Source organism: Leopardus geoffroyi, chromosome C2 (assembly GCF_018350155.1).
Source record: "Leopardus geoffroyi isolate Oge1 chromosome C2, O.geoffroyi_Oge1_pat1.0, whole genome shotgun sequence".
Lineage (NCBI taxonomy): Eukaryota > Metazoa > Chordata > Mammalia > Carnivora > Felidae > Leopardus > Leopardus geoffroyi.
The window spans coordinates 117,118,141-117,142,058 of NC_059333.1; the positions used below are offsets into that span (position 1 = coordinate 117,118,141).

The window sequence follows — 23,918 nt, forward strand, 5'->3', positions numbered from 1 at the left end:
TGTATACTCATTGTCTGTTGAAATGTCAGGCACATAGTATATTCCTAATACTTGAATGAGGTATATTGGGTAAGGAGACTCCCTCTGACAAGAAAAATGGTATTTACCAGCTAGAATAAGCCCCTCTATCATAGGAATGATTTAGACTAATTATTTCAGGGACTAAAAACCTGTAAAGACAGCAAAGAGAGTGGATAGATGGCCATGACTGATGAGTTCACCATCATGCCCTCTGTCTCATACCTTACCACATTCTGATGTTATCATCGATTTACACAACAGCGTCACCGATCTAAATAATGGACAACTTAAATTATCACTTTCTCTTCCACCTCCTCCTCCACATTCTTCTCCATCTTCCATCTCCAGTGCCTAATAAAATTACAAGTTCATAGTAGATTCTTTTTTTTCTTTTTTAATGTTTATTTTTTATTTTTGAGAGAGAGAGAGAGACAGAGCGCCTGCAGGGGTGGGGGCAGAGAGAGAGGGACACACAGAATCCAAAGCAGGCTTCAGGCTCTGAGCTGTCAGTACAGCAGCCGATGCGGGGCTCGAACCCACGAACTGTGGACATCGTGACCTGAGCCTAAGTCGGATGCTTAACTGAATGAGCCACCCAGGTAGCCCCATAGTAGATTCTTTATTCAGCTTTCCTATAGATTGCCAACAACAAATCATAAAATACAGTGACAAAAGAATCCCATTTATTTAGCAAGAACATCTGGAAATAAACCGTGTATCTAATAACTACTAATAGACTATAAAAGATGAAGAAATTTCTAGTTCAGAAGTTTCAATGAAATTGAAGATCCTAGTCCTGACTAAATGAATACCCAAATTTAAGGCATTTCCAGCAACTTTTCAATGGGGTTATTTTTGTAATTTGACAAAATGATTAAAAAAATTATGTGAGAATAAAGCTACGAGAACCAATTTTGCTTATGAAAATAAAGATGGATAATTATATTATCAGATATTAATAAGTAATATAATATTAAAACAGTGTGGTTCTGACATTATAATAAAGATGGAACAGAAAAGAGACTCCTAAAATGTGTGTGTGAGTGTGTGTGTGTGTTCATGTCACAGATATTATTTCAAATCAGTATAGAAAGGCTAGATGATTCCGAAAACAGTTTTGGGACATGTGAAGAATCGTATAGGACAAAAATTAGATCCCTACCTACCACTATAAAAAAATGCAGACTATCGTATTTTGGAAATTAAAATACATGAACTAGTGAATAGTTAAATAATCCTGTAGTTGGGAAAGCATTTATATGCAGGCCATCTCTACAGAAAATCACATTATAAAAGACGAGGAGATTTGATTATGGAACAGAACAGGACAAAGGTGACTAATTTGGGGGCACCTGAGTGACCCGACTTCGGCTCAGGTCATGATGTCCACAGTTCGTGGGTTCCAGCCCCATGTCAGGTGTCGTGCTGACAGCTCAGAGCCTGAAGACTGCTTTGGACTCTGTGTGTCCCTCTCTCTCTGCCCCTCCACTGCTTGCACTCCGTGTTTCTCTGTCTCTCTGTCACAAAGAAATAAACATTAAAAACATTTTTTTTAAAAAAGTGACTAATTTGGGAATGTTTAATTTAGGCATCATACCTTTTCCAGATTATCAAAGAGAACCCATAATTGCCAGCCAAATTTAATTTGTCACCCCTTTCTCTTTTATAGAAGTTGCATATTTCTTGTTTGAAACGGTCAATGTGCTGGGGCACCTGGGTGGCTCAGTTGGTTAAGCCTCCAACCCTTGATTTCGGCTCAGGTCATGAACTCACAGTATGTGGGATAGAGCTCCACATTACGTGGAGTCTGCTTGGGATTCTCTCTCTCCCTCTCTCTGCCCCTCCCCTACTTGCACTCTCACTGTCCCTCAAAATAAAATTTAGTCTCTGTGCACAATAAACTTGAGATTGAGAGCATGCACGCGAACGGGTGCACCTAAGGGAACTCTTGTACAGGAGAAGAGGAAAGAAGAAGGAAGGGAAGGTGGGATAGGACAGGGGGAAGGCAAGGTAGTGGGGAAAGAAAGAAAAGTGGCAAGCTCTGAGATCTCAGTAGTGGAGGAGTATCTTTTGGAAGGTGCATAAGGAATGTCACTAAGGCAGCTGCTGAGTTTGAGTTTCATTTATTGGGAACACGAATGAATATGAGGTGACAGTCTGCAGCCCCATATTTTATTGCAGGGATGCATGCATCTCAAGAGGGTGTAGAGGAGAGAGAAAAATATGGAAGCAACGTGTCACCTTTTAATATCCCTCTCTTCACTTCCACTGTCATCCAAGTGACCCAATCTCTTAGCCACTCAATATTTGGCATGCTTCCTCTCATACAGCTCTTGATATTCATTTCAAACACTCTTCACTTGGGTGTCAACTTTGTGGTAGCACGGAATGAGTTGTCCCCAGGCCCACGTCACTTTGGAGATGGCTCTATCGGTAAATCCTTGCTCTAAGAAGCAAGAATGGAACAAGCAACATTAGGTCCTAGAGATCTTACTACACGAGTGAGCGCCCCAGAGTTTGCTGCTTCTTTTAAAACTATGTGAACATGATACACCAAATGAAACCCCAAGGCCAAAGTCTCATCTCAATGGAATCTGTGGTTTTAGACTTGTGAAACTTATTTAGGTGAAACTTGGGTTTCCCACAGCTGCGCCTGAATCTTCCCATGGCAAGAGCCTTTACATCACTGAAGCCTGAAGCTTAGGGAACACATCTGCTTAATTTATTGCTATGGTCAGTTCTGTCAGCAGAGGGAAGAATGGAGATAAACCTATTAGACTATAGCTATAGAATAAATCAAAATAGTCATTTTAAAACATAGACTGTAAATCAGTGTGATGATGCTAAGTATAATGAATATTTACAGGAAAGAATACCAAGGAAATTCATTCTTTATAAAATGATTCTTTTAGTTATAGCCACTGGCGGAATAGTAGAAATATCACCTTATCCTGTCTCATGTCCATAAAAAGATTTTATGAAGGGCTTGTTTATGGAGAAAGGTAATACACAAGTGGTAGTTAAATAGAATTACAGCTAAGCCACCGTATTTAAGAGTTGGTATTGCTAATGTTTAATAGAGTACTAGAGATTTGTTTTAATTATTAATCCCTAATGTAAAGTATCATTTTGACATAGGGTTTTTCAGTCGCTGGAATTAATAGATTAATTATTTAAAACAAGCTTTACCATCTTAAACTTTTGTAGTTGCCACATGATGTCACAGAGTTGGATCTTTGAACAAATCACCTCACCTCCCTGTGCCTCCATTTTACTTTTATTGAATACGAGTATGAAGTAGTTTATCTCTAACTTTTTTCTCACCTCTAAACTTGAACAATTCCAATGGTCTTTGAAGATACAGAGCACTCTGTATATCTCTGCTGTTACTAACCAAAGAAAACAAAGCAAAACAGAAGTCTAGAATTTCTCTGAGGACGTTTATGGTGTGTGGCTCATTTAACACATATTTATGGGATTCCTACTGCCACAGTGCAATTTTAAGGGAAACCTTTTCCCCACATTTTAACACGTATGAATTTGAGATTAGTTTTACATGTGATGGCATGCAATAATTATATCTTTAACAGCATTTCCCCCCTTATGAGTACCTAAATAAGGGCTCAATTTATTCTTTATGGAGTCTTAGGGTTGGTGAAATTCAAAATATGCCAGGCAATGTGCTATGTGCTGAGGATGCCTGGTCTCTCCTCTTAGAAAGCTTTCATTCTAAACGTAGAGCCACAGAAAGAAGTGTTAAAGCTGCAAGGGTGTTACACATGTTGTGAGATTATATCACCACAACTGCCCTCGTCCAGTACCAGCCTTATTTCCACCCTCTGCTCTTTCTACTTCTCTGCTATAGGCTGTTCTATCCACATCATAAATAATCTCTATGCTAAATTGTGTGTGCTTCAAGAATACAGAATAATTTTAACATATTATTTCTGGATTAATTTTCTGTGCCAGTGAGATACCCATCTGACCTGGATGGGGGGAAAATGTGAGTGATTTCTTTATAATAATATCTGTCAATAATTGCGTACTTGTTTTCCAGCTTCCACCCCAAATTTAGTGTTTGGTTTGTTTTTTTTTCAAGTTTATTTATTTGTGTTGACAGGGAGGGGTGGGGGAAGGGCAGAGAGAGGAGAGAGAGAATCCCAAGCAGGCTCGGCGCCGTCAGCACAGAGCCCAAAGCGGGGCTCAATCAATCCTGCGAACCAGGAGATCATGACCTGAGCTGAAATCAAGAGTCAGATGCTTAACTGACTGAGCCACCCAGGCGCCCCTAGTGTCCATTTTTATGGACCAATTTAATCCTCAGTTGATTTTTTAAAAAAGTTCACAATTTATGTTATTCATTGTCTCAATCTGTAAATAGTTACCACTCTATAATATGTTTCCGATTTTTAAAAATTATGACTTTGGCAACAGGGTTTGGCACTGTGGACTTGTATTCAGAAATGAGATGTGTTACAAGATGAGGTCAGAGGTGAAAATCACACTTTTCCTTGGGAACAATAGCCATGGTACGAGATGTATGCCAGTTACAGGTAGAGCTGCTCTGCCTGGTAAAATCAAAATGATTCATTCTTGTTATTGAAAATGCTGGGAGACACAGAATAGGTGGACATGAGAAGGGAAAGGGGGGGAAGGGAAAGAATAGAGGAAGTGGCAGGTGGGTGGATCCTTAGGCAATCAAAGCTTAGTACTTGACATAAAGATGAGGAGATGAGCCTCAGACTGACAATGTGGAGTCAGATGCACAAGGCATAGTCCCTCATGCACACAACTGGTTTTGGTTCTCTTTATAGAACATGACAGACGACTTGTACACAGAAGTAATCTTCACTATGTTTGTATTCATTAATTATTTTCCATCTTCTAATGTATTTTTCCATAGCAGCTATAGACAGATTTCTGTATTTACTTTGCTGCTAAACTTTGTACTTTGTAACAAAAAATATTTTTGTCATTTCATTCCACAGGGTTTCAAATTATAATGCTCATGGCTGCACCATTCATTCATTCAACTGATACATTTTGAGTGTCTACTATATATCAGAGTTTGCTATAGGTACTGAAAAAAAAAAAAGCCATGACTTGCATAAGATTTTAAGTGGAAAACGAGCTTAATTAATTATTCCCACATTGGTAGGCATTTAGGTTGTTTAAAATTTCCCCCTACGGGAACCTCTTTGATATCTACACACACACACACACACACACACACACACACACACACACACATATATATTTCTTTCCTTTCTGTTGTCTCCTTAGAAATAGAATTGCTTCCAAAGAGCATTTGGGGGTGAGGGGGTGGGGATAAGTGGGCTCTTGATTTACAGTAAAACATTTTAATGTTTTGACATCAAAATTATTTGCTTACAAATAATGACAAAACTTTACTATTGTTTTGCTAGTGTCATTTAAGATGGAGATATAGAGACATTTTGTAACTATGGGCCTTTGGTAAATAATTGGTTTGAATTAGTTATATTATCTTAATTGTGTTTACAGTTTTCTAATTAAAAATGTAGTTTTAGTTCTTAAAGGAATTAATGGGTATGGGTTCCACTTGTGGATACCTAGAACCAATAAGATGGAAATGATCAAATAAAAATAGACATGATTTTTAGAAATGCTACTTAAGCAGAGTCAGTGACATTATGGAAAATGGAGAAATGCTCATTACCAAAGAAACCTGAACTTTAAAGAAGGCCTGGAAGACATCCTCTTGGAATGAATCCTAATTTTGTGAGGGATGTAACAGATGATCTAAGAAGTCCTTTGCTTTCTGGGACACTATAATAAAAAGATAATTCATGTTCTCATTGTGGTACATAGGGATTTAGAAACATTACTCATACCCATCACCTGCTCATTGGTGAAAGATTAAAATCCTTGTAAATAATACGCACATGTATGTAAGCATCATACATTCCATATAACTGCTTCTGATGCAAGCATCTTCCTCTGATAAAACCACCTCCAAAGCTTTATGGACATTCTTTCTAGTTATTCGCATGGGATATGGGCATGAACGTATCAGTTACCTCTTTCAGCAGACAACCAAAACTGAGTAAAGAAAGTTAATACAGCAGCTTTAATTTTTAAAAAATATAAAATCAAACTGACAAGACAATTAGGCTGTTAGGAAAGGCCTGCAAAGAGTGGATACTGTTTTATAAACAAAAACCAATAAAAAATCTACTTAAATATCAAAGAGATATCGATCATAGATCATAGACTTCCCTTTATAAATTGGTCTGTTTCATTCTTTATTAAAGAGAGATAAAAAGGTTATTCAATATTTCCAAATATAATTTTTTTTTACTTCAGTGATATTAGTTCCCAAACCACTAAACTACTTACTTTAGTAGAATTCCAGTATTACCAATGTTTCAGAGAGAGAGAAAATAAGAGAGCACATTTCAGCAGGGAACATGACTGCACAGATACGCCATTTGAAGATACTATAAAACAGTGTTTTTCAAATGACCTAATCTAGTGTGGGTCCTTTACCTTGCAATTTGCTTTCAAAAGTTGCATACCCACATCTTTAAAGTAGAAACTCTGTACAGTTCTACTTTCACTTTCTGGCAAGAAGTTGAGTTCTGAACCATTTAGAGATGTTGTGTATGACTCCATAACTAATTGAGGGAAATACCTATCCCACTTAAATAGTGGGTAGACCTCAGCTTGCTCGAGCATCTGGAACAAAACCTAGTGTTTGTACCTGTTGTTTCTCAGAGGTCACTCACTATATTTACTCTCTCTTCGTGATAGTTCCATACGTGTGTCACTTTAGCTTGGTGAAAATCTTGATGGTAAACTTATGGTGTGATTAGAGGGCTATTTTATTGGTAGGGTTTTAAAGATCAAGTCAGATTTATGTATGTCAAAGTCTATTTTCCTTGAAAGTCTAAAAATGGGAGTGCCTGTGCTGATTATGTTTATCACCATGGTTGTGTCAGATAGCTGTGATAGGTCCCTCAAATGAGAAGCCAGACAGGAGGAGGGTCACAGGATGACTAGGACGTAGAAACTTGGTCTTCTGGCTTTGAATACTGCAAAGACAAACCAATGGGCAGATTATTTAGGAAAATGGAAGTAAAGATGCCACCCTCCATTCCCACCTGTGATACTATGATGTCCTCCTGACTCTAGCCCCTGGCTTCAGTTTTATTTCTTCATTCATTCTCCAACCGGCATTCACAAACCCAATTCTGACTCTGCTTAAACCCTAAGTATTTCCCCATAGCTACTCACCACTGAGTAAGTGTCAACTATAATAACTTATATACTCCATCTTTCTTCATTTCACCACTTCAATTGTTGAACTCCAGCCACACTGGATTAGTTGCAGGGCCCTGGAAGCACTCTACTCAAGATGGTGCACATGCTACTTCCTCTTGGTACCAGTTAAAGATTTCTAGGCTACAATTTGTAGAAACCTCAATCCAAACTGGCTTCGACAATAAACACATCATTTCACATATTGAGACACTCGGGACAGCTCCCCATAACAAAGAATTCATTCGACAAATGTCATCAAAGACAGTTTTTTTTTTTCTACCTTCTGTCTATTATCTTTGGTTATTACAGTTTTCTTCAGGCTGGAAACAAGATGGCTGAAGCATTTCCAGGACAAAGTTCCAGCACAAAAATGTGAATATCAGCAGAGTCAGAATTTGATCACATATGCATTCCAGAACCATTGGACTTATCCTTAGATCTGTGGTTCTCAACATGGGGTGGGGGGTGATTTTGTCCTCCAGCTGAGTTTTAGTAATGTCTGGAGATAATTTTGGTTGTCACAGTGAGGGGAGGAGGGAGTACTAATGCCATCTAGTGGGTGGAGGTCAAGTATGTTGCTAAATATTTTACAATGGACAGAACAGTCTCCCTCCTTCACCCTACAAAACCCAAAACAAGGAATTATCCAGCACCAAGTATCAATAGTTCCATGGTTGAGAAACTCTACCTTAGACCAATTAGAACCATGCATGGATCTGGGGATAGGGTTTGCTTCTTCTGAGGCATATGGTTGTGTATGGGAATGTTGGATGTCTCAGCAAAACTAGAATTCTGTTAAGAAGGAATATGAATGGGAAAGGATGTTGGATTTGTAACCAACAGAGTCTACTATACCCTGCCTGGGTTCTTTTTGTTCTTCATCAGTTGTCCAACTCATATCTACACTACAGACAGTACTTTCTTTGGAACATCTCCTCTGAATATAGTCTCCTCTTCCCGAATAGTTTCTCCTGGCTGGGTTACATATTTCCAGTGGACTCTTTTTTTTTTTTAATGATTTTTTTTAACGTTTATTTATTTTTGAGACAGAGAGAGACAGAGCATGAACGGGGGAGGGTCAGAGAGAGAGGGAGACACAGAATCTGAAACAGGCTCCAGGCTCTGAGCTATCAGCACAGAGCCCGATGCGGGGCTCAAACTTGTGGACCATGAGATCATGACCTGAGCTGAAGTCTGACCCTTAACCGACTGAGCCACCCAGGCGCCCCTCCAGTGGACTCTTAATATGTGTGCTACCTCATATCATTATACTCATTCCTTGGAATTTCAATTATCCTTTTTCTAAATCTTTCAACAGTGTGTAATGTTTTCAAGCGGTAGGGACTACGTCCTTTTTATGTAAAAAAGGTTCATCAGGAAGCAAAGTATATACTAGATAGTAGACGAGCAAGAAGTGGTGGTTCAGTGAAGAAAATGACTCACGTTCCTAAATTTATTTCCTTGTGACCTAAACCTCTGGGGAGTTCCTGAAGTTCCCTAAGTCAACCCTGGCTTTGACACTTCAAACCTGACACAAAAATACCACGGTGTGACTGATTCTAGACTTGCTCTCTGGCTTCTATCCCTACTCCCAAATGGCTTTTAAACATGTTGACTCTTCTGTGTTTAGCATATGGGTCATTGTATTCACTACTGTCATGAAAACATCATGAGATATCATTCAGGCCTCCACTGAGGGAATACTTCTGTCATCATATATTCATGGTAAGAAAGGGCAAAACAGAAGAAATGTTCATGATAATCAATACTGAAGGGTTAAGCTGTAAGAGTTCTATAAGAAAACTGGAACTTTGCCTTTTTTAATGTAATTTTATTTTTTACTTTCACCAATTGGTGGAAGGGGAAAAGGAATATTGTGACATGCAGTAGGTACTTCGATTAGATCCTGACAGAATCAATTGCTATTTTTGTTGAAGTAATGAAAACAGCATTTTGATTTGAACCTCATATGATACGAATGTAAACAGCCATGTTTCATGTTCCTTCACAAAAGCTTTATTTTCTTTAAAAAAAAATTTTTTTTTTCAACGTTTATTTATTTTTGGGACAGAGAGAGACAGAGCATGAACGGGGGAGGGGCAGAGAGAGAGGGAGACACAGAATCGGAAACAGGCTCCAGGCTCTGAGCCATCAGCCCAAAGCCCGACGCGGGGCTGGAACTCACGGACCGCGAGATCGTGACCTGGCTGAAGTCGGACGCTTAACCGACTGCGCCACCCAGGCGCCCCCAAAAGCTTTATTTTCTAAAACAATTGGTAATATCAAAGTGTATCTCGCCTTTCAAAAACAGAGGGTTCATAATGGATTTGTATTCATATAATTTTATTGTATATCAGAAAGCAGAATATATCCTCATTAAAACAGCAGGAGAAAAATAAAGAAATCTCAACTTAATTAAGGTGATGTTAAAGTTGATGTACTTAGAGATATATATGAGTTTTCAATGTAAACGTCTACTTTCAGGGGTCTGTAAGATGAGGGTAAAGTCTTCTTAAGCAGAAAGTTTTAATAAAGCCACAAACCAATTTAGCATATTCCTGGGAGAAAATATTAAAGAGAAAGGAAGGATATAGGAAATTTATTTTTAGTGCCCTATTTGAAATTGCTTTTTCTACATGTAGTACACTTAATATTCTTTGAAATAATGCATATTTGAATCTTTAGGTCAGACACCACTGGCTTTTTCCAAACTACCATAAGATCGTTAATCTGTTAGTTTTCTCCATCATCACCATTGTAATTTTGCTTACAGCGTTATTGCTTCCTCTGGAGCTCCTGCTGGGGCCTTCCGACCACTCACTCTCCTTCCATACTTGTTTCCCACACAAGCCCTTCACCCGCTGAATCACTGAATTGAGTATGTCACTCCTTTTCTTGATAACCTTCAATGATTTCTCATGGCACTAAACTGTAAATTCGTTAGTCTAAAAAGACCCTCATGATTCCGTCCACCTCTCCAGGTTCTCTCCCTCTTGCTATGAGGGTTCTTGAGTCCCCCTCAGGTGTAAATTACACCTTACTGCCCTAAGGCTCACCTTAGTAAGCTGTTCTAACGTTGCTCTTCTCTCTACTCTGTTTCAGCTGTCCTGGCTTTTGATTATTTGTTGCCTAAATGCACCAAACCCATTTCCATCAAATTGCTCTTTCCTCCGCCTGGAATCTTCTTCCCTCAGATCTTTACTTGGCTGGCCCATTTTCATTAGTTAAAATACAGTTAAAATATCACCTCCTCAGTATGTAAGTATCGAATCACTAAATTGTACGCCTGAAACTAATACTACACGGTATTTTTTTTTAAATAAAAACTTAAAAATATCACCTCCTCAGAGGAGCATTTGCTGACAGAAAACCTAAAGTCATCTTTCCTAACCTCAGTTACTTTCTATGACATATTCCAGTATTAAAAAACATGTTTTTCCTTATCCTAAAATTGTAATCTCCCACTCTTCCCCCGTCTTACCTCCCTTCTTTTATGTTTATTGTTTCCCCTACTGGAGTGTGAGCTTCAGGAAAAAACCTTTTTTTTTTTTTTTTTTTTTTTTTTTTTTAGTGTTTATTTTTTTGAGAGAGAGAGACATGGAGACAGAAACAGAGTGCGAGTGGGGGATGGGCAGAGAGAGGGAGACACAGAATCCGAAGCAGGTTCCAGGCTCCGAGCTGTCAGCACAGAGCCCAACAAGGGGCTCAAACTCACCGACTGTGAGATCATGACCTGAGCCAAAGTTGGGCGCTGAACCAACTGACTGAGCCACCCAGGCACCCCCCCCCCATCACCTTATTTTTAAATATCGGTACCAAGAATGGAAGTTGGCCTATAATAGACAATTACTGTTTTTTGAATCTTGGATATATAAAGCTTCTCTTTGAACAGGAATTCATACAAGTTGATTCGGATTCTTCGCTATACAATATTATTCTCCAACTTTTCACCTGGCTAACTCCTACTAATTTTTTTCATGTAAATTTAAAAAATGACTCTTAAAGCTTTGCAATCGTGTATTTAGTTAAACTTAAGGCCACAATTTTTAGAATTTCAGTATTACATTTTTCTCTTTCCATTCTCATCTATTTATAACCACCCTGCATAGTTCCGAGGTTTTTCTTCAGTGCATATGTTCAGTGAAAATTCATGCATATTTCACTTAATAGGATTAATTATCAGCCTTCCACTAATTATAATTAAAGTCTCCTCAGGTAATTGTGTAAGTTAACTTCAGTAATTCACACATACAGAAGAGTATTTTGTAGAATAATAATAGGGCATTGTGCCGCGAAATACTGTAAAGAGCATAAAGGGTATGAACACAAAATAAAAGAATGCAGAGTTCTAATATATTAAGCTTTCTTATGTGTGTTGCATTGTATCTAATTGCAAATTGTGCTACTAAATATATTGTCTATATATAGCAATGATGCCTTATTGCAAACCTTATGACAGTAGGTATTTCTACTAAAAATTACTTCTAAAACATATAACTATTTCCCTCCTCTTAATAGATATTAGTATTCCAAGTTCTTGTTAAATAGCTTATGATTTAGAAGATAAATGCCCTCAAAATTGGTAATTTATATGCAAAACAAATGAAAAAGGCTTTCTTCAAAGCATCCATCCCTGAATGTACAAATTAAGGCTTTCTCCGTTTATGAAGCTTATTTTTTAACTTTTATTTATACCTAATGGCTAGTTTATATGTTACTACATTAAGAAGTCAGTGTTTTGAAGATGCCATATGACACTGAAATGGCCATCTTTTGAAATTATGGGATGCTTCATTGCAGAGTCAGACTGTAATCTGCAACCAATTTGTGTCAGCTTTCTGCATAGAAAAGATCTCAAATCCTCTCTTAAACCGGGAATCAGCTGAAGGTTTGTCTTGGTTTCCTGAGCCCAGTGCAATTAGGCAGCACGTGAATGTGGGCCACATGCGTTTATTGCTCTTCCTAGCATGTGTTACTTTGATGTGTTAGGTCGGAAGGCTCACTCTTTTCTGGGCAGCCTTCCTCCTGGGTCTTTATACTGCTTAGCAGTTGAGTCCAGACTTTGAAACACAGCCTAATTTAGAGGCGGATGCTGCAGCTGCTGCTGTCATTTCAGATGATTTTTTTTTTTTTTTGCTTTGATGTCAGCTTAGAATCTTGGGTGTTGTATCAGTAAAGCAGTGTCTGCGATTCACAAAATAGAAAGCGCACCATTTAAGCTTTTGTTTTAGCCTTTAAATTGAATTTCAGCACCTCCTAAATGATCAAAAAATTGTGTCTGAGCAAAAATACGTGGAATTTTGCATGCTATTAATTGAAAGAAAGGTATGAATAAAGGATATGTAGCTCCATTGGTATTAATTTAATACCCGAATTGCTCAATATCTGCTAAACGCTGATGATAAAGTGTGTGAAATATAAATAAAGAAACATCTTCATCTTCTTCCCTCTGTATCTGATCAAGGGTGGCACAGAGGTTTTCCTTCCAAATGTTTGTCTGACTCCTCTTTAAAGCACTTTGTATTAATTATTGTTGTTTTATTATTGTTGAACCTTAGCAGAGAGCTTACTAAATCCTCTAGGGACAAGACCAATCGTGGACCTGCTTATCTTTAATTTCTCTAATTGAAAACCCTACGTCTGAGAAACTGTAAATCTACTGGCCTCCTAAATAGGAAATAACTTCAACATCTCCAGATTGTCTGTTACTTAATAGGAAGAATAGGTTTAAAGCCTAGAAGAGGTGGACATTTGGGAGTTAAATGCTAGTGAACCTACAAGGCCATAAGGGTAGGTTTCCTCAGCTGACTCAAGACCAAAAAGGCGTATGGAGAACTCCTTTCTACACTTTCTCTGTTGACAAGAAACATGTATCATTGAGGGGTTTTAGAACAGCACCTGCCTATGTATACAGAGGCTGGTTTTTCTAATAGGTTGGGAAAAGGTAAATTGCTACTGTCTGTGAGCAAAAAGAGGAAATACAGTGTTTCTCTGTGTGATATAACTGCATGTGCATTTACAGAGAAAAACTGAAGGTGACTTTATTGTGGTATTTGGCAATAACAAAAGTCAAAATTTTGGTTACCTAAACAAATTTTGTGAACATCCCTCCTTTCTTCCTTCTGTCTGGAAATTGTTATTATAATATATTCTACAGAAAGTTCTTTCAGAAAAGGGCCAACATAAATTTGTCTAAGAACAAAAACCATATTTATTGTTGATAGTAACAAACCACTTTTAAAAGTTAGTGAATGAGGGGCATCTGGGTGGCTCAATCGGTTAAGCGCTTGACTTCGTCTCAGGTCATGATCTCACAGTTGGTGGGTTTGAGCCCCGCGTCGGACTCTGTGCTGACAGCTCAGAGCCTGGAGCCTGCTTCGGATTCTGTGTCTCCCTCTCTCTTTGCCCCTCCTCCACTCATACTCTCTCTGTCTCTCAAAACTAAAAAATAAACATTAAAAAATTGGTGAATGATAGCCTTATTTTAACATGAAATATTAGAAATAATATTAGAAATATTAGAAACAATTAGAAATTAAATGTTGCACAATCACTAAATGGAATATTATACAGTCATTTAGCATGTTTATGAAGAATTTTTAGTAATATTGCCCAATTACACAGGAAAACATAGCAAATGTAGGTGAAATCATAAAGGAAACATACAATGATGATAGTGGCTGTGTTCAGTTAATTGGGATATGGAGTTTTTCTACTTTCCTGTATATTCAAAACATTTTTATATACTACAGTGACATAACTTTATCAAGTATAATGTAAAGTTATTTAAAATATCTGCAAATGTCTCATTATATATGATGTAATGCATTTGTAAAAATGGAATTTAGTTACTGTGTTTTGTAACTTAAAAAATGAAAAATCCCATTTAATTCCTTAGATTTGGCAGGGACACGAAATGTTCTTTTCTTCTACTATTTTTGGGCATTTTCCAAACAGAATTTTAGCCTTCATATTTTTGATTAGGGAAGTATTTTGGTACTATCTTGCATTGTAATATGACTTTATTTTATTTTAAAAATTGTGTTGGACTTTCTAAGTATGTTTGGCAATAATAACTATTATCCCTTGAAAAATCTTATAAATTATTAGTTTTTTATTATAAGATTATTTTAATAATAATAAGAACTTATAGCTAAGCATTTAATATGGAAGTCACCCATGGTAATCTTGAATTCAGGTCATATTTGAATAGACCTGCATTGTTTAATAGGGTTGCTCATAAACACAAGGCAGATTTTGACTAAATTTAAATTCATTGAAAGTACAAAAATTAAAAATTCCGTTCTTCGGTCACATCAGCTTCATTCCAAGTGTTAAATAACCCCATGTGGCTAGCGACTATGGTATTGGGCAATGCAGATATAGAACATTTCCATCATCACAAAGAGTACTATTGGAAATGCCAATATAGACCCTATTCTGAATAATTAGTGCTGTACGCCTAATTTTATCCTGTGTAGCATGTTTAAAGAAGCAAAATTCTAGATGATTATCTCAACTTTCTTTTTTAATTTTGTCCTTACACAGACAATTTTGAGAGAGAGAGAAAAAACTCTCTCAGCGTTGTTTTGTTTGCCATGTGTGTTTATGTGACAAAAGAAAGTCATATGACTGAACAATAGTCTGTACTAAAATAAAATCCATCTTTCATGCCTTTGTTCTTACAATATTTGCTTTTTTCAAAACCCAGATGTTTCTTTTTTCCTACTTTAACACGAGCAATAGGGCACAGAGCCCTGTGCAAATAGGAAGTGTGGGAAAAACCTGGAGGCTACCAGCCACTTAAAATGAAAGGTGAAAGGAGGAGGAACCTTAATCCGTAGAGGATAAGAGAGAAGATAAATCCCACTATGAAAATACTGCTTTAAGTGGAAAAAAATAAAACATTGGCATAAATATAGCAACCATCTTTCAGATTATTATGTGTAATCATTTGTAGCACGCTAGAGATCTTTTTCTAAAGACAACTGTGCTGAATGTTGTACAGACAGTGAAATTTAAGATCAAAGTAGAGAGCAGAGTAGTATTTTTTAAAAGAACACTTTTCTTTAAATCATAAATATAATATTTCCCAATAAAAAAATTAGAGAATACAGGAAAGCAACAAAAAGGAAGTAAAAACCATTCATTATATTTTCACTTAGTTATTATAGTGCATAATTCAGATATATTTTTACAAGAATGCTTTGTTCTAAAGAAATTCTCATTTAACTTTCCATCATAAGCAGCTATCAAAACATTAAGAGTTCTTCATAAAATGTAATTTTAATTATTTTACTTACATACAGAATTTATTTAACTAATCGATCACTTTGGAATACTTGGGTTATTTTGCATTTTGTTGTTTAAACATGCTGCTATAACCAGTTTATTTGCTTGAATCTTTGTCCACGTCTGTCATTATTTCCTTAGAGTATGTTTCCAGAAAAGAATGACTAGATTATACAGTGCAAATTTGTAAGTCTCTGCTTCTTATTGATAAATTTCTTTACAAAACTGTGGCAATGTACATTCCCACTAGTGACTATAAATATCTTTTTCCTGACATACAATTATTAGAATGACAAGTAATGGAATACTATTTATAAAGTTGGAAATTATTCCATATAAACTTATATTCATTCATTACAATAAATTCCAAAGGAGATGCTATCAAATGTATTTTGACATGATAAAGCATCACATATTAAGTTTTATTTTTAAAGGATAAAATATTACCAACTAATAAACAGAAATAGAAATAATTTCCTTTCCTATTTATTATTCCAAATCTCTTAAAAGTATGGAATACATATCAAGTAAACAATAGCATTATGGTGTAGCATTAATTTTTCTCCTGCAGCTTATTGAGGTATAATTGACAAAAGTTGTATAAATTTAGATTTTTTATATAGATCTATCTATATGTACAGATAGTGAAATAATTACCACAATCAAGCTAATTAACATATACATCAACTGACAGTTTTTATGCATGTGTGATGAAAACATTGGAGATCTACTTCCTTAGCAAATTTCAAGTATATAATACATTATTACTATTTACTAGCGTTACCATGTTATGCATTATGATCAAAAAATTATCCATCTTATAACTGAAAGATTGTCCACTCTGACCAACATGTCCATTTTTAACCCTCCTTACCTCCCCTAACCCTGTAGTAACTACCAATCTTCTGTTACTGAGTTCAAGGTTTGTTTGCTGTTGTTGTTTGTTTGCTGTTGTTGTTGTTTGTTGTTTGTTTTTGACTCTACAAATGACTGAGATCATGCACTATTTGTCTTTCTTTGTCTGGCTGGTTTTAGTTAGCATAATATCCATAATATTTCACTTACTTTGAAAACATACCCATAAGTGGATCATCTGGTAGTTCTATTCTTAATTTTAGAGAAACCTCCATTCTGTTTTCCATAATGGCTGTACCAATTTGTATGCCTTGATATCATACAAGGGTTCCTTTTTCTCCATATCCTTGACAACACTTGTTATCTTTTATCTTTTTGATTATGAGCCACCCTAACAGGTGAAAGATGATATCTCATTGTGGTTTTGAAATGATAAATTATGTTGAGTATATTTTTATATACATGTTGGCTGTATGTCTTCTTTGGAAGAATGTCTATTCAAGTACTTTGCCCATTTTTCAATAGTTATTTTTGTTTTTTTACTATTGAGTCATAGGAGTTCCTCATATATTCTAGATATTAACCCTTATCTGATATAAAGTCTGCTAATATTTTCCCCCATTGCATAAGTCGCCTTTTCACTTGATTGTTCCCTTTGCTGCTAGCTTCTTAATGATTTTACAGTATAGATGCTGATCATTTTTCGAAGTATGTTAATGAAACCAAATCCATTCCATTCCATTCCAAAATAGAAAGTTTTTTAACTTTAGTTTCACTTGTTTATTTTTGTTTTTGTTGCCTGCGTTTTGGTGTCAAATACAAAAAAATCAATATTAAAGCCAATGTCAAGGAGCTTTGCCCCTTATGTTTTCTTTTAGGAGTTATACAGTTTCAGGTCTTACATTTAAGTCTTTAATCCACTTTGAGTTGATTCTTTGTATGGTATAAGATAAGGGTCCAATTTGTTCTTTTGCATGTAGATATCTGGTATCTTGACCATTTATTGATGAGGCTATCCTTTTCCATTGTTTTCCATTTCCATCTTTGTCAAAGATTAGTTGGTTACACCTGCATGGGTACATTTCTGGACTCTCTATTCCATTGACCTAAGTATCTGCATTTATGCCAGTCCAATATTGTTTTGATTACTATAGTTTCATAATGTAATGTGAAATTGATCTTTTTTCCCCTATGACATATTTTTTTTTAATTAAAGAATACTTGACACACAAGTAACATTAGTTTCAGGTGTATAACACAGTGATTCAACAATTCTATACATTAAGTTACACTCACCAGGATAAGTGTAGTTACCATCTGTCATCATACAATGTTATTACAATATTATTGACTAAATTCCCTTGCTGTACTTTTAATCTTTATGACTTATTTTATAACTGAAAGTTTATACCTCTTAATCACCTCCACCTATTTTTTCCTTCCTCCAAACCACCTCCCCACTGCAAACCAAGTTTGTTCTCTGTATTTGAGTCTTTGTGTTTGTTCATTTGTTTTGTGTTTTAGATCACACATATAAGTGAAATCATATGGCATTTATTTTTCTCTGACTTTTTCACTTAGCATAATAGCCTGTAGTTCCCACCATGTTGTTGCAAATAGCAAAATTTCATTCTTTTTTATAGCTAAGTAAATCTGTTGTATACATTGACCACATCTTTATCCACTCATCTATCAATAGACCCTTTGGCTGCTTCCATATCTTGGCTATTGTAAAAAAATTCTGTGATAAACATAGGGGTGCATATATATTTTCAACCTAGTGTTTTCATTTTTTTTTTTTTTTTTTTTTTTTTTTTAGTAAAAATCCAGTAATAGAATTACTGGATCATGTGGTATTTCTTTAATTTTTTGAGGAACCTCCATCCTCTTTTCCACAGCAGTTGAACCGATTTACATTATCACTAAAAAGGTATGAAGGTTCCCTTTTCTCCACATGCTCATCAACACTTACTATTTTGTGTCTTTGATTCTAGCCATTCTGACAGACATAAGGTGATATCTCATTGTGGATTTGATTTGCATTTCCCTGATAATTAGTAATGATGAGCATCTCTTCCTGTGTATATTGGCCACCTATATGTCTTTAGAAAAATGTCAGTTCCAGTCATCTGCCTATTTTTTAACAGATTGTTTTGCTTTTTGATGTTGCGTTGTGTAAGTTGTTAAATCTGTTTTGGATGTTAACCCCTTACCAAATATATCACTTGCAAATATATTCTCCCATTCACTAGGTTACTTTTTACTTTATTGATGGTTTCCTTTGCTATGCAAAAGGTTTTTATTTAGTATAGTCCCAATAATTATTTATTTATTTATTTATTTATTTATTTATTTATTTATTTATTTATTTATTTTTTGCTTTTGTTTCCCTTGCCTGAAGAGACAAGCCAAAAAAAAAAAAAAAAAAAAAAAAGTTAGGCCAATGTCCAAGAGATTATCTATGTTTTCTTGTAGGTGTTTTATGATTTTAGGCCTCACATTTAGGTCTTTAATCCCTTTTGAGTTTATTTTTGTGTATGTTGTAAAGAAAGCGGTCCACTTTCATTCTTTTGCAAGTTGCTGTTGAGTTTTCCAAGCACCATTTGTTGAAAAGACTGTTTTTGCCCCATTGTATATTCTTGTCTTCTTTGTCATAGATTAATTAACCATTTAAAAGTGTGTTTTGTTTTTTTATTTGTTTGTTTTTTGTTTTCTGGCCTATTCTCTTTCATTGGTCTATGTGTGTATTTTTGTGCCGGTACCACATTGTTTTGATTACTACAGTTTTGTAGTGTATCTTGAAGTCTGGAATTATGGTACCTCCATCTTTGTTCTTTTTCAAGATTTCTCTGGCTTCTCTGGGTTTTTTGTGGTTCCATACAAATTTTAGTATTATGCTATTTCTGTAAAAATATTATTGGTAATTTGATAGCAATTGCATTGAATTTGCAGACTGCTCTGAGTTGTATGGACATTTTGACAATATCAATTCTCATCTCTGAGCCTGGTGTATCCTTCCACTTATTTGTGTCATTTTCAATTTCTTTCATCAGTGTTTTATAACTTTTGGAGTACATGTCTTTCACCTCTTTGGTTAAATTTATTTCTAGTTATTCTTTCTAGTGCAACTGTAAATGGAATTGTTTTCATAATTTCTTGCTACTTTGATTTACTGTATGGAAATACAACTTATTTTTATTGATTTTGTATCCTGCAATTTTACTGAGTGACTAGTTCTAACATTTTTTTGGTGGAATCTTTAGAGTTTTCTATATGTAGCATCACGTCATCTGCAAATAGTGACAGTTTTACTTCTTCCTTGCCAATTTGGATGCTTTTAATTTTTTTTTTTCTTGTCTGAATTCTGTGGCTAGAACTTCCTGTCCTATGTTAGATAAAAGTGGTGAGAGTAGACATCGTTATCTTTTTTCTGATTTTGAAAGAAAAGTTCTCAGTTTTTCACCATTGAGTATGATGTCAGCTATGGGTTTGTTATATATGGCTTTTATTATGTTAAAGTATATTCTCTCCAAACTCACTTTGTTAAGAGTTTTTATCATGAACACATTGAATTTTGTCAAATGCTTTTTCTGCATGTACTGACATAATTTTATGATTTTTATGCTTTATTTTGATAAATATGATCTATCACATTGGTTGATTTGCAGATGGGTAACGATCCTGCATACCTGGCATAAATCCCACTTGATAGTGATGAATGATCCTTTTACTGTATTATTGAATTTGGTTTGCTAATATTTTGTTGAGAATTTTTGCATCTATGTTCATGAAGGATATTAGTCTGTAGTTTTCTCTTTTTGTGTAGTGTCTTTGCCTGGCTTTGGTAGCAGAGTAATGCTGGCCTCATAGAAAGAATTTGGAAGACATACTTCCTCTTCTATTTTTTAGAGTAGTTTGAGGAGAATAGATGTTAATTCTTTAAATGCTTGGTAGAATTTACCCATGAATCCATCTTGCACTGGGCATTTGTTTGTTGGGAGTTTACTGATTACCAATTCAGTTATGTTACTAGTAGTTCATCTGTTCAGATTTTCTATTTCTTCCTGATTCAGTGTTTAAAGACTGTATGTTTCTAGAAATTTATCCATGTATTCTAGGTCATCCAATTTGTCGGCATATAATTTCTTGTTGTAGTCTTATATAATCCTTTGTATTTTGTGATGTCCATTGTTCTCTTCTTTCATTTCTGATCTTATTTGAGGTTTCTCTTTTTTTCTTGCTGAGTCTGGCTAAAGGTTTATCAATTTTATCTTTTCAAAGAGCAAGCTTTTTGTTTCATTGATTTTTTCTATCATTTTTAAGTCCTATTTCATTTATTTCTGTTCTGATCTTTATTATTTCCTTTTTTTCTATGAACCTTAGGCTTTATTATTTTTCTGTTACCTGTACGTGAAAGGTTAGGTTATTCATCTGAGCTTCTTCTTGTTTCTTGAGGTAGGCCTGTATTTCTATGAACTTCCCTCTTAGAACTTCTTTCATTGCATCTCAAACATTTTGGATTGTTATTATTTTAATTTCTCTCCATGCATTTTTGATTTCCCTTTTGATTCCTTCATTGACCCATTTGTTTAGTAGTCTGTTGTTTGGCCTCTACATTTCGTGCCCATCTCTCCCCCCCCCCTTTTTTATATAGTTTTTTTCTTGTAAGTTATTTCTAGTTTCATACCATTTTGGTCAGAAAAGATTCTTGATAATTTCAATCATCTTAAATTTATTGAGAGATTTTTTTGTGCCCTAACATTTGATCTATCCTGGAGAATGTTCTATATGCACTTTAAAAGAATGTGTATTCTGCTGTTTTGGGATGGCATGTCCTGTATATACAGATGAAGTCTATCTGGTCTAGTGTGTCATGGTTTCCTTATTGATTTCCTCTTGGATTATATCTCCATTGATGTAAGTGGGGTGTTAAAGTCCCCTACTATGATTGTGCTACTATCAATTTCCCCCTTTATGTCTGTTAACAGTTGCTTTATGTATTTAGGTGCTTCATTTTTGGGTGCATAGATATTTACAATTGTTATATCCTCCTACTGGACCGATCCCTTTATCATTATGTAATGCTCTTTTTTTGTCTCTTATTATAATCTTTATAATTTGCTGTTGATTCCCTCTAGTATATTTTTTATCTCAGTTATTGTGTTCTTTAACTGGTTCTTTTTTTATTATTTTTTTATCTCTTTGTTGAATTTTTCACTGAGTTTATTTACTCTTCAGTATGGTGAGCATCTTTATGACTATTACTCTGAACACTTAATCAGGTAGATTGTTTATCTGTTTAGACTTTGTTTCCAAGTTTTTTTCTTATTCTTTCATTTGGAGCACATTTCTCTGTCTTCTCATTTTGTTTGACTTTCTGTGTTTATGTTTATGAATTAGATAGAATAGCTACTTCTCCTAACCTCAAAGGAATGGCCTTGTGTAGTTAAGTTCTTGTGCAGACTGTATGCATGGTAGTTATGGCTGGTTGGCTGGAGCTATAGGCGGGCATAGGCTAGGGGTCTCAGAGCACTCCAAGGTGGGGCTGGCTTAATCGGATGGCTGAAACTGAAGTGAGAATGAACTTCAGGTGGTTCCCAGGGCTCTCTACACTGGCAGGACAACTGAAGTGAGTGCAAGCTGGGGTGTCCCCGGGCATTCTATGTAGGGAATACCCTGGAAAAAAGTCTGGAATTTAGGTGGGCCAGGGGGTCTTATGGTACTCTGTGCAGGGGGATCTCTGGTAGAACAGCTAGAGCTGAAGCAGGCATAGGCTGGAGGTCCTGGGGTTCTCTGCCAGAGGGTACCCTTGTGAGTCATCTGGGACTGAAGTGGGTATAAGCCTGGGGTGTTTTGGGTGCTTTGCATCTGTGTTACCTTGGCAAGATGACTGGAGCTGTAGTTGACACTGTCCAGGGATATCCCAGTACACACTGTACTAGGGCTGCCTTCATGGGAAAGCTGGGGCTGTTGTATGCCAGGGCCCTGGGACTCACTAAGATACCTGGCCCGCCACAGCACTCAGACCCTGCTCTCTTCTGTCTCTTCAAGTTAGAGCAAGAATATAAACAAAGGCATTCATCTGTCCCTCCAAACCTGGAGAGAGTGCCAGCAACTCTCCTGTCATTTGGTAGAGTTCTAGGGATGGTTCCTTTATATTCTGGTTGCTTTTTAAAAACTGCAGCCCTTTTCCCGTGCCCCAGGGTTTTCTGTGTCCAGGGCTGGTGTGGGCCAGGGGCTCAGCCTCACTTGGGTGGCAGGCTGGCTACTCTGCTCCCCTCTGCATTATCAAGATGGAGGAGGATCATAATCAATAGCACTTGCCTGCCCCTCCAACCCCAGAGAGAATTTCCTCCATTTGGTAGAGGGCTATTCCTTTATATTCTAGGTGTCCTTTTAAACCATGGAGCTTTTTTTTTTTTTTTTTTTTTTTGCCCGAGGGTGGATCAAGCTGCTCCTGGTTCCTCAGTATTACTCCTCCCACTGCAGTTTTCATATTGTTGGTATGGGGTTCCCTTCATTACCTGTCTCCATCTCTCCTGCCATAGTCTATGCAATCGCTCTACTCTTTGTTGTGCAAATCTGTTCAGTCAGCCCTCAGTTCTTCTTCAAGAGGAATTGTTCTATCTATAGGCACAGATTAGGAATGTCCATGGAGGTGAGTTCAGGGTCTTCCTGCATCACCATCTTAAACCTTTTGATCTTGAGTTTTTAAAAGTGAAATGTAATAACATGAAATTATGGAACATTTTTGAAACTGATTTTGAAGATTATTAAGAAAGCAAAGATATTAAGAAATAGATTTGGTATATCTGTGATTATTACCCAATCTGTCTTTTTTCAGTGGATTTTTATCTAATTAAGGCAAAAAGTATATAGAAAACAAGAAAGGGTATAATATCATTACACCATTAAATTCTTTCAAAATAGCTTCTGATGATGCATCTCAACAAAGAAATAAGAAACACACAGGTAAAACCAATTTGTGATGAATTACAAAAAAAACATTTTTTATCTTGCTTCGTAATTATCTATAAATTTTATAGTATACTCTTAGAAGTAGCATTTATGAAGTAGCTGGTATGCATACGCACTTTATGTGTAAAGATTGGGCAAAAGTCATTTGATCAATAAGAATATGAGCTGAGATTTGAACTACTGTAAGTCTATCTTCTATCCTCATATGAAAATACTTCTTACATACCATGAGTATGCATAGTGTTGTCATTATTTTTTTTCACGTTTATTTATTATTGAAAGACAAAGAGAGACTGGGCATGAGAATGGGAGGGGCACAGAGAGGAGGAGAAGGGGAATCTGAAGCAGGCTCCAGGCTCTGAACTATCAGCACAGAGCCCAGTGCGGGACTCAACTCAAAAACCACGAGATCATGACCTGAGCCGATGTTGGATGCTTAACTGACTGAGCCACCCAGGCACCCCTATAGT

At 36.1% G+C, this 23,918-nt stretch overlaps 1 long non-coding RNA gene across 1 annotated transcript in view; it reads right to left on the minus strand.

Annotated features, from left to right (window-relative positions):
* Window positions 1–5,502: 5,502 nt before the first annotated feature.
* The window catches only part of LOC123611439, a 233,729-nt gene continuing 215,313 nt past the window's right edge, over window positions 5,503–23,918 (minus strand). The window contains exon 4 of the long non-coding RNA XR_006718670.1: window positions 5,503–7,094. This is a non-coding gene — a long non-coding RNA (uncharacterized LOC123611439). The remainder of the gene's footprint in view (window positions 7,095–23,918) is intronic.